The 10265-nt window shown below is 38.4% G+C and overlaps 2 protein-coding genes and 1 pseudogene across 3 annotated transcripts in view; all 3 read left to right on the top strand.

Annotated features, from left to right (window-relative positions):
- LOC144654804 (collagen triple helix repeat-containing protein 1-like) overlaps positions 1-10265 on the top strand; it is a 74825-nt gene that overhangs the window by 38224 nt on the left and 26336 nt on the right. The gene's annotated exons all lie outside the window — the stretch shown is intronic.
- The window catches only part of LOC144654865 (collagen triple helix repeat-containing protein 1-like), a 112605-nt gene that overhangs the window by 86105 nt on the left and 16235 nt on the right, over positions 1-10265 (top strand). The gene's annotated exons all lie outside the window — the stretch shown is intronic.
- LOC144654781 (uncharacterized) lies at positions 4969-9053 on the top strand (annotated as a pseudogene). Its single transcript, XR_013570987.1, has 3 exons — positions 4969-5140; positions 7308-7662; positions 8502-9053. The product of XR_013570987.1 is annotated as an uncharacterized LOC144654781 (transcript).

Below are 10265 nucleotides of genomic sequence, written 5' to 3'. Positions count from 1 at the left end.
GTTACAAATGCAGCTTGATTTTCTAATAGACTCTTGGTTTTAGGCCATCGTAACTTGATTAAAAATCAAACACAAACAGCGGTGATAAACATTATGAAAAATCGCATTTTTATAAACTTGACGTTTCGTATGCTAAGCTACATACATTTTCAAAAGTAAGACCGTTAAAATTTTTGGCAACTATTAATATATTGTTATGAAAGGGGTCTGAAACCGAGGCTGAGACAATTGATCTTCAGCAGTAACTAAATATTTACATTTAGGTTAATAAAGTAACAACCTCTCACTTAGGTCTTTCGAACATCCAAATCACTAAACGCCTTAAATCCTGTGTATCCGACTTCTACTCTTTCGTCAACCTCAAGATCATTTTTCAGAACACACGCCGCATCAAATCCTTCTTTCCGTACAAAGACCGCCTCAACCGTTCTCAACTATCTAAGGTCATCTACAAAGCTAGCTGCTGGGACTGTGACGATGTTTACATTGGGAAAACAAAACGACGATTGCATGACAGAAAAACTGAACACTTTAAGGCCCTCACTAAATGCGACCATGCATCAGCTATTGCTGATCACATAAAAACCACAGGCCATAACATCAAATGGGATCATTTTGAAATCCTTGCGTCAGGCAAAACTGACCTCCACTGCAAGATTAAAGAGACCTTATACATTCATGAACTACAACCTTCTTTAAGGTCGCGGGGGACACCTTAGGCTCCTCATTATGCATTTATGTAAAGCGTATGCACGAAGTACAACGACTGACATCGACAACTTTACGAGATATTTATGACTGGACAAAAATATGGGCGCGTGCGCGTGATTTGTAAAAAATCCCTGTTTCTTTGATATTTTAACCAATTTAAAACAACACTTAGCGATATACGTTCATATAAAACATGAAAAGTGAAACTGCAAGGCTGATCGAACTGCGTAGAAAACTTAATGCGGCAGAGACATGATAGTACACTAGCAGCATTTTGTTCGCGGCCCAGTGCAGTTTGTTCGTTAACGTTCATATAGATTGTAGGAAGTCTTTGAGCTTATTTTCATTTAACTTTGAATATTTCTGCAACTCAGAGTAATCACAAAAATATTCGGCATAAACAATCTTGTCCTTTTTAAAAAACGCATTGTTCTCACGATAGAAGCGTGGAATATAATTACCATAATTACATCTCTCCTTGGCAAAATGATCGTATTTAGGTCGGGACACCTTCGGAAATCTCAAAGTTTGGACTTTTCCGACAATTTTGTGGCAGAGAATATAGCACGGATACAGAACTTCATGACTTGTCACTACAGATAGGTAAACTATGAATACTGTAGTGTGTCATAACAGAAGCGGAATTTTAAAAGAGCGCTTTTAGAAAGAGGTAGAAGACATTTAATTCGAATTTGCGCACTCAAACCGCCATAACTTGCTGGCAAACTTTAAATTAAAAAATCCGCTTCTGTTATGACACTCTAGAGGTATTGACTGATTAGTTTTTGACAAGATCACAGTGTGCTGTCTCCTACTCGTTCCGCAAACTCTGCCACAAAATCATGTTTTTCCCAATTTGGCACTAACGAGGCTATAACATCGCCGTTAAATGCAATCTCTCAAATAAAAGATGACATTCACAATCGTTCATCATTTCTTTATGTCTCTGTAAAATTTGAGCTTAATTGCACCCATAACAGCTGAGAAATAAGCGTTTTAAAAGATGCAGGTCAAGCAAAATTTCCCTTCATGAATTTATTCATGCTGTTGGTATCCCCCGCGACCTTAAATGCCAATGTCGGCAGTGAGAGGTTGTTACTTTATTAACCTAAATGTAAATATTAAGTGTCAGTCCGGCTTAAAGCGGTCCTCTTGACTTCGCGCCAAAAAACAGTTTCCTTTTATTTTTTGCCTGTGAAAAGGCTTTGGTCCATACATACAAAAAGGCAATAAATTGTTTTCTATTTCTTTATTTTCGCTTTGCTACAGGCCATAATTGAATTTTGGCCGACATGGGGCCGCAAACGGTAGTCGAAGGGCTAAATTTCGACCATTTTGTGAAGCGCGCTATGTCCACAAAAATGTACTTGACGGAATATCCTTTGGCACAAACTCTAAGACATCTTTATTTAGCGTACTGACGAAACGAGGAAAATTTTTCGAAAATTCTAAGCATGCCAGCGCTTCTAAAAGACACCATACTCTGAGGTCTTTATTCACACGTTAAAATTTAGGTAAATACAAGAGAATAAAACTCAAAAGTTTCAACATAAATTGTATTAAAAAAGCACATCAATGCAATCTTCTTACCTCAATAAACTGTTTTCTACTTTCAAACCGGTGGGTATCTCCTTGGATTGCACGCGAAAAACAAATTAAAATCTTCCATAATCAGTGCGTTTACATAGTTGTCGCTCGTGCCGAAGCTGATTTGCATAACCTTGCACTCGACGAGAAAACTCCCTCAACCGTCCAAACTCGATTAAATACCTTTAGAATATAAGGAAATTGCTTCTTTTGATATTCCTATACCATAAAGACCCAGCGCTGAGAAAGAAATTGTGTTGAAGATGACCAGAATACTCGCGGCGTGCAAGACTCCACAAAGTAAATATTGACGGTTACACTGGTTGCACTTGTCCCAATAATGTAAGTTCAATTCGCTCCCGTAGTATCTCTAAGGAAAGAAGAAGAGTCGTAATACAGCCATTTAATAAATATAAAACGTGTTAAAACGACAAATTGAATTCTGACAACGGGAAATAACCAAATCGATCATCCAAAGACAACTTAAACTTTACGTCCAAAAACATCACTTACAGGTTGCTTACTGAGGATTAAGTGCAGTCGCCAGATACAATCAACAAGCTTCAATAGAACTGTTTTATGTGACAAAAAGGCACTAATTTCAATTTATACTTGATGTATTTCATTCCACAAACGTTCATTTGGAGCCACAATGCAAGTTATGTGCTTCTCGTAAAAATAAATCTTTTCCTTTTTTTCATTTGCCTCAGTCCTATCTTGTTGGAAAAAAATATTTGGCAGGTCATACAATTTTTCTCACAGATGAGATAAAGTGACGATATCAAACTGAATACTTACAAACGAAGCTTCGGGTCGCATTTTTCAGATCCTTTCAACAGTAAAACACTTTAGCACACTGTCTCTTTTTCGGAACACTATTCATTTGTTTTATTTTCTGTTCTGTCATTTAGCTATTTACTCCCAAATGTCCGACCACAGAGGTAAATTACTCTGTTCTTTTATTCTTTTCTCAAAAAACAACTCACCTCACATCATACAGCTATTAAATGAGAGGGTCTCAATGGGGTTAACCGTTAACCGTAAAACGGCCAAAGTTTAGCCGTTAGGCGTAAAAATTGGAAAATTTTAACCGTTAGGCGTAAAATATGTTAACCGTAAAAAATCGGTCAGTAATTATAAATAAACCGAACTAGTTCACCTTATCGTGCCAGAATGGCCCTGAGACCTAAAACATGTTTTTCAATAATGGAAATTAATTTTTAACTTTTTAAACAATGAAAATTAACTGTTAACTTCTGTTAACCGTTATGGAAATAGATTAACCGTTAGCCGTAAAAAAGCCAAAATTTTAACCGGTTAACAGTAAAAGCCACCACCCCATTGAGACCCTCTAATAAGAATACGTTACAATATGCGTAACATTGCAAAATACTGTGACGCAACCGCACTACAAACGTTTCTGTTTTAAAACGGATCTCGAAGCACATAACTTGCATTGTGGCTCCAAATGAACGTTTGTGGAATGAAATACATCAAGTATGAATTGAAATTAGTGCCTTTTTGTCACATAAAACAGTTCTATTGAAGCTTGTTGATTGTATCTGGCGACTGCACTTAATCCTCAGTAAGCAACCTGTAAGTGATGTTTTTGGACGTAAAGTTTAAGTTGTCTTTGCATGATCGATTTGGTTATTTCCCGTTGTCAGAATTCAATTTGTCGTTGTAACACGTTTCATATTTATTAAATGGCTGAATTTCGACTCTTCTTCTTTCCCTAGAGTTACTACGGGAGCAAATTGAACTTACATTATTGGGACAAGTGCGACCAGTGTAACCGTCAATATTTACTTTGTGGAGTCTTGCACGCTGCGAGTATTCTGGTCATCTTCAACACAATTTCTTTCTCAGCGCTGGGTCTGTATGGTATAGCAATATCAAAAGAAGCAATTTCCTTATACTCTAAAGGTATTTAATCGAGTTTGGACAGTTGAGGGAGTTTTCTCGTCGAGTGCAAGGTTATGCAAATCAGCTTCGGCACGAGCGACAACTATGTAAACACACTGATTATGGCAGATTTCAATTTGTTTTCGCGTGCAATCCAAGGAGATACCCACCGGTTTGAAAGTAGAAAACAGTTTATTGAGGTAAGAAGATTGCATTGATGTGCCTTTTTGATACAATTTATGTTGAAACTTTTGAGTTTTATTCTCTTGTATTTACCTAAATTTTAACGTGTGAATACCTCAGAGTATGGTGTCTTTTAGAAGCGCTGGCATGCTTAGAATTTTCGAAAAATTTTCCTCGTTTCGTCAGTACGCTAAAAAAAGATGTCTTAGAGTTTGTACCAAAGGATATTCCGTCAAGTGCATTTTTGTGGACATAGCGTGCTTCACAAAATGGTCGAAATTTAGCCCGTCGACTACCGTTTGCGGCTCCAGGTCGGCCAAAATTCAATTTTGGCCTGTAGCAAAGCGAAAATAAAGTACTAGAAAATAATTTATTGCCTTTTTGTATGTATGGACCAAAGCCTTTTCACAGGCTAAAAATAAAATGAAATTTTTTTTGGCGCGAAGTCAAGAGGACCGCTTTAAGCCGGACTGACACATAAGTTACTGCTGAGGATCAATTGTCTCAGTCTCGGTTCCAGACCCCTTTCATAACAATATATTAATATATATTTTTATTATTCTTTTTTGTCTCGGGGTTCAATCGTAAGAGGACGTCGTCAACCAGAAAACATCGAAAAACTTTTGCAGTTCGTGAAATTGAAGAAGCCAACATGTTCGGAAAATCCAGTGCTGTATCTTTATTGCTATCGTTGTTGGCTGCTCCGCTTTTCAACCAAATTGAAGCTGGGAATGACACTATTTCCTCTTCCAAGGTAGGGCTTTATATGTAGAGAGAAAAAACTTGCCTTCTTTTTATCGTCCTAATTGGTTTTCCAATACGTTTCTTAATGATACTTCGCGTTGAATTTACAAAACTGTTCACTTGCGCCTGGCTGAGTGAAACTAACATTCCATTAACTTAGAAATTTATTTTTGCAAATTATTTGCATCTCAAGAGTTACTCAGAAAAATATACTTAATCAATCGGAAAACCAAGACATGATGTTGATTAAAGCTCTGAATTGTGTCAACATTGTTGGTGAACTGAACCGATTGCCATGGATGCGAAAGACAAAATAGCTGAATACAGGGAATTTACTTTAAAATTTTTCAGTTCATTTTTGGGAAATGTCAAAAAGTGTGGTAGATAAAGCTTGAATGTTTTTGAAATAAACATTTAAAAAAGTGTAGTGGGACTTAGACGTGATGATTTATTTACCTTACTAACTCGGAAAATTATGTACAAATCAGTTCCAAAAACTTACCCCTGTTTTTTTTTTTTTTGGCTTTTTAATTTAGTCTAAGTTTCTAATTGTCGTATAGGAAGCAGAATGCTAACAATGGTTAGCTTTCTCGAGTTCCAGATCAATTGGTTCGGTACTAGTCTTGGCTAGAGTCATGTATTGTGTTCTCGGGAAGAGACTTTATTCTCCTAGTGACTATCTCTACCACGGTGTGTAAATGGGTACCGACAATTTAAATGCTGGGGTTATCTTGCGGAGGAGTAGCATCCCATCGGGGAGGGGGAGGTAAAAATAATCTTAGTAGCTTAATGTTAGGAAAACCGGGATAAGCTCCGTAACGCAGGGCCGGAACGCAAACTTACCTCACCCAAACTCTCTGATTGTCGTAGTTACCACAACCAATGTGCTTAATAATAATAAATAAATAAATATTTATATAGCGCCTATCCAGGCCTGTTCTAGGTGCTTTACAATAATGTTAAAAATAATTAAGATTACTTAAAATAAAATATAATAAAATTCGATAAAAATTCGCTTAAATGAACTGTGTAAATGTGACCCTCCACAGGATTTGGGTCACTTTGGTGTTGACACGCGCACGACACGTTTGCACTGTAAGAATTCCGATATGCGCATTGCTAATAAGCAAAACAAAAGCTAACGTGTTCCGTGTTGGTTGCCTTTGTTCTTACTTGCTTGACACGGAAAAGCTTTGTTTCCTTGACACGGAGCGATAGGCTTTGTTCCTTGACACGGTACTAGTGAACTTCCGTGTTGCTTGACACGGTAGGAAAAGGGTTTGTTGCTTGATACAGTACGAGTAAGTTTCTGTGTTACTTGACACATTTCGAGAAGGTTCTGTTGCTTGACACGGTACGGAAGGTGTTTGTTCTTGACACTTTACTTTTCATTGTGTTTAGTTGGAACACAGCTGAATGTCTCATAACATTATTTTTGACGAAATCAAATTCGAAATGCGGTAGTGATTATTTAAATTCAAATCAGAATTATATCTCATCCTTCGCACGGTAAGTGTGTGTTGACACGGCAATTCGCACGGTAATCGGGTGTTTTTTTGCACGGCTACCGTGTATTTTTCGCACGGTAAGAGTGTGTTTTTCGCACGGTAAGCGTGCTTAATTCGCACGATAGCTTTTGTACTGTACTGACACGGACGATTGTCTAGTCCTTTGTTTTTATCGTGTTCTAAAAAGAGAAAATTTTAATGAGGGATTAACTGGACACGGTTGTTCCGTGTTAAATCGTGTCTCTTTTGTCTTACCGTGCGAGCGTGTCGTACGCGTGTCATCACCAAAGTGACCAAAATCCTAAATTTAAAATTAAACAATTAAAAATGTGCATTAAAAGTAATAAAAAGTAAAAATCGCTAAGAATAATAAGTTTTTTTTTAAAAAAAGATAAGTTTTGAGTTTAGATTTAAAAGAACATAAATTGTCACAAGAGCGGATAAAAAGAGGGAGACTGTTCCAGAGTTCAAGAGCGGAAACAGCAGAAACTCGATAACCATACAACTTCAGATGGAAATTAGTGTGGTTAAGAAGTAATAGGCCACAGTGTGTAGACCGGAGGGTTCTAGGCGGTTGGTAGTAAGTTAACAAATCTCTGGCTAATGTTGATCAAACAGTTAGGTCTTATTGATGTTGGTATCATTTGCTTACCTTTCTTTACTGGGCAGAATCCCAATGCATGCCTGCAGGGACCACCAGGCCTTCCTGGTCGTGAATGTATTAATGGCATCAACAGGTTATCAGGCCGTGACGGACGAGACGGTGTCAAAGGTGAAAAGGGTGCAGCTGGAACTCCTGGATTACCAGGCGGTCTTCCTGGTCGGAACGGTATCAATGGACATAACGGGTTACCAGGCCGTGACGGTCGAGATGGTGTTAAAGGTGAAAAGGGCGTGGCTGGTCCTGCCGGGTCACGTGGTGTTAAAGGAGACGCAGGACAAAACGGTGCAGCCGCTGACCAAAAAAAACTGGAGACAGTGTGTGTGGACGGGTGAAGATATTCGTGACATTGGCATTATTAAGGTACTGAAAAGAAGAATAACTAGTGTTAATTATTACTTTGTAGCTTTCAGTCTTTATCTGACAGACGTTCGCCTGGCCTCTAAATATGTATAGGCATAAACTAGTGTTGCACTTATTTACCACTTGGAAACTTCGATCTATATAAATAAATGGCAAAACTTTTAAGTGATTATGTTTCTAAAACTGTTCGAGATCATGGAAATTCCAAGTTGCTAAATATCAATCTGCCCAAGTAATGTTGTTAAGTTGTCCTGCAATTTGAGTTATCTGATAATATGTATCATTATTCGATTAACACAAATAAATACTTAAGATTATAAAGAAGCATGTATGCCCTGTTAAATCCTAAGTAGCTTCACTTGAGTATTTCTATCTTTCAAACTGTACTGTTTGATTCATGTATTGAGGTTGTGTGAAAAATGTTCAATCGGATATTCTACTGATTACTGATTTGATTACCACTACCTGGGCCGTAGCTAGACTACCTGGGCCGTAGCTAGACTTTTAGCATAGACGAGGCAAGATCTTGCTAGTGGGGAGGGGGGGGGGGGGGTTGGGTTATGCCCTCTATGTTATTTTTAAACGCACTTGTTTTTTTTTTTGTCTTTAATTGGGGGTTAAAATCTGGATGCGGCAGGTGCCTCGTCTTGCATTTTGCTAGCCACGGCCCTCTCACCATTTTCTCTTCAACATGCAACCCAAATATTAAGGCAAGGTTGCTCTTACTATACCTGTTGCAACGTATCTAATATTTCGAGCGAGACACTTAAATTCCGCGGGCACTGAATCCACTGAATGTAATCAAGGCAAGATTTTGCTAATTATTTTCATCTTTGCAGGATAGCGAGTTTACTAAAAACAAGGATGTCACCACTCTCCGTGTGGTGTACCAAGGCACCATTTACTTGGGTGGCTGTAGCGCCTGCTGCAAGAGATGGTTCATTACCTTCAATGGCGCCGAGTGCAGCGGTCCACTGCCCATTGACGTCGTTTTATGGATCAGAAATAAAGACGAAGACAACCACAGACCAGAAGCAATAGAAGGCTACTGTGACAACATTCACAAGGGAAAAGTCCGTGTTGGTATCAACATTGGAAACTGTCCTGGATATGGAAACTCAGATGGTAATACAGGCTGGAAATCCGCTTCCCGATTGATTATCGAAGAAGTCCCACGGTCCCAGTAATCAGTTGGTTATTCAGAAGAACAACGTAAGCATTAGCCATGCATTAGGGACTGATTTAAGGTGCAAAATTGTATACGGAATGCTTGGCGTTTGTTAAATCAACAAGTACACATACACTGGTGAAGGGTTTTTTTTAATATATATTTTGTAATCAGAAGCGTTATTGTAATTGATATTCCTCAAGTAAAATCATTGTGCATTGCTTTTGATGTCTTATTGTCTGTGGTTTGCGACTACTCTGAATCGGGAGGTGATCACTCAATGCATGCTGATCCCTAGAAGGAGAGTGATATTTGTTTCGGTTCATGGCCACCATCTTGACAAATACGAAACATGAGGTGCTTAATCATTTCTAATAAAATTAATACAAAACGCCATCCCTTACTGGCTAAATAAACGAATTATTCTCTTCGGAATTTTGTCTCAAAATCTCACGAAATGCAATCATTATTTAACAATTGGTTCATGCTTTAGCGTGCTCCATCGAGTTATGGAGCACGCGGGAAGTTTGGAGAGCACGAAAGAAGCGTAAGAGTTGCCCGAGGCGATAGCCGAGGGCAACTCTAGCTTCTTGAGTGCTCTCCAAACTTCCCAAGTGCTCCATAACTCGATGGAGCACAGCTAAAAGCATGAACTAATTGTTTTATAACATTGCCGGTGGAATTGTGCATCAAAACCGGCCGCAGGAAAAAAACTGTGTTTACAGTTTGTGTGCAGTGTGAGAACATAAACTTAGCGGTCGAACAATAAATTACACATGTACAAGTTTACGCGATTGAAGCAGTTTGTGTCAAATGGCTGATAAATTGACTAAGTTTATAGGTGGCAGAGCGAAGGGGAAAAAATGACGAAAACAGCAAATGCTGCTGTTGATCGATTCTGAGGTTAGTTTTCGCTGAATTAAAAGTAAAATGTTTACTCCCGAGTGGAAGAAAATTAAAACAAAACAACCTCGCACCGCCGAACAGATTCCAAGCCGGGATTAAAAGAGTCAAAGAATTCGGTTCAATGCTTAGTTTTAAGTATTTTTGTGGACCGATTTTATTTGTTATTGATGTAAATAAACATTTATTTTTGAAAACGGTAGTTGAATAAAGCGCCCGATGAAGTAAATTTTTCCCGAGCGGCAAAATCACAACAGAGCCGTAGACGCTTTGGTGTAATGCTTAAAACGCGAAAACTTTCGTCAGGCAGCTAGTTTTTAGTGCCATCGAGCTGTTGTCATTCATGGTTGGCCCATTCTTCCACGTTAGGGTCGTGAAAAAATTATTTTCGTCCTTCGAGATTCGCGCTTTAGTTGTTGTTGTTTGAATGAAGAAAAGCACACAAACAACTTTGACGGCAAAATCGAATTTATTTTCTCTTTCGCTCTCCGTCTCGTAATAAGAAACAGCTTACCTTGTAGCTCGTATCCTT

Source organism: Oculina patagonica, chromosome 1 (genome assembly GCF_052425735.1).
Source record: "Oculina patagonica isolate OP01 chromosome 1, crgOcupat, whole genome shotgun sequence".
Classification (NCBI taxonomy): domain Eukaryota; kingdom Metazoa; phylum Cnidaria; class Anthozoa; order Scleractinia; family Oculinidae; genus Oculina; species Oculina patagonica.
Note: the sequence above shows the minus strand (reverse complement) of the source record. Positions and strands in the feature narration are given on the sequence as shown.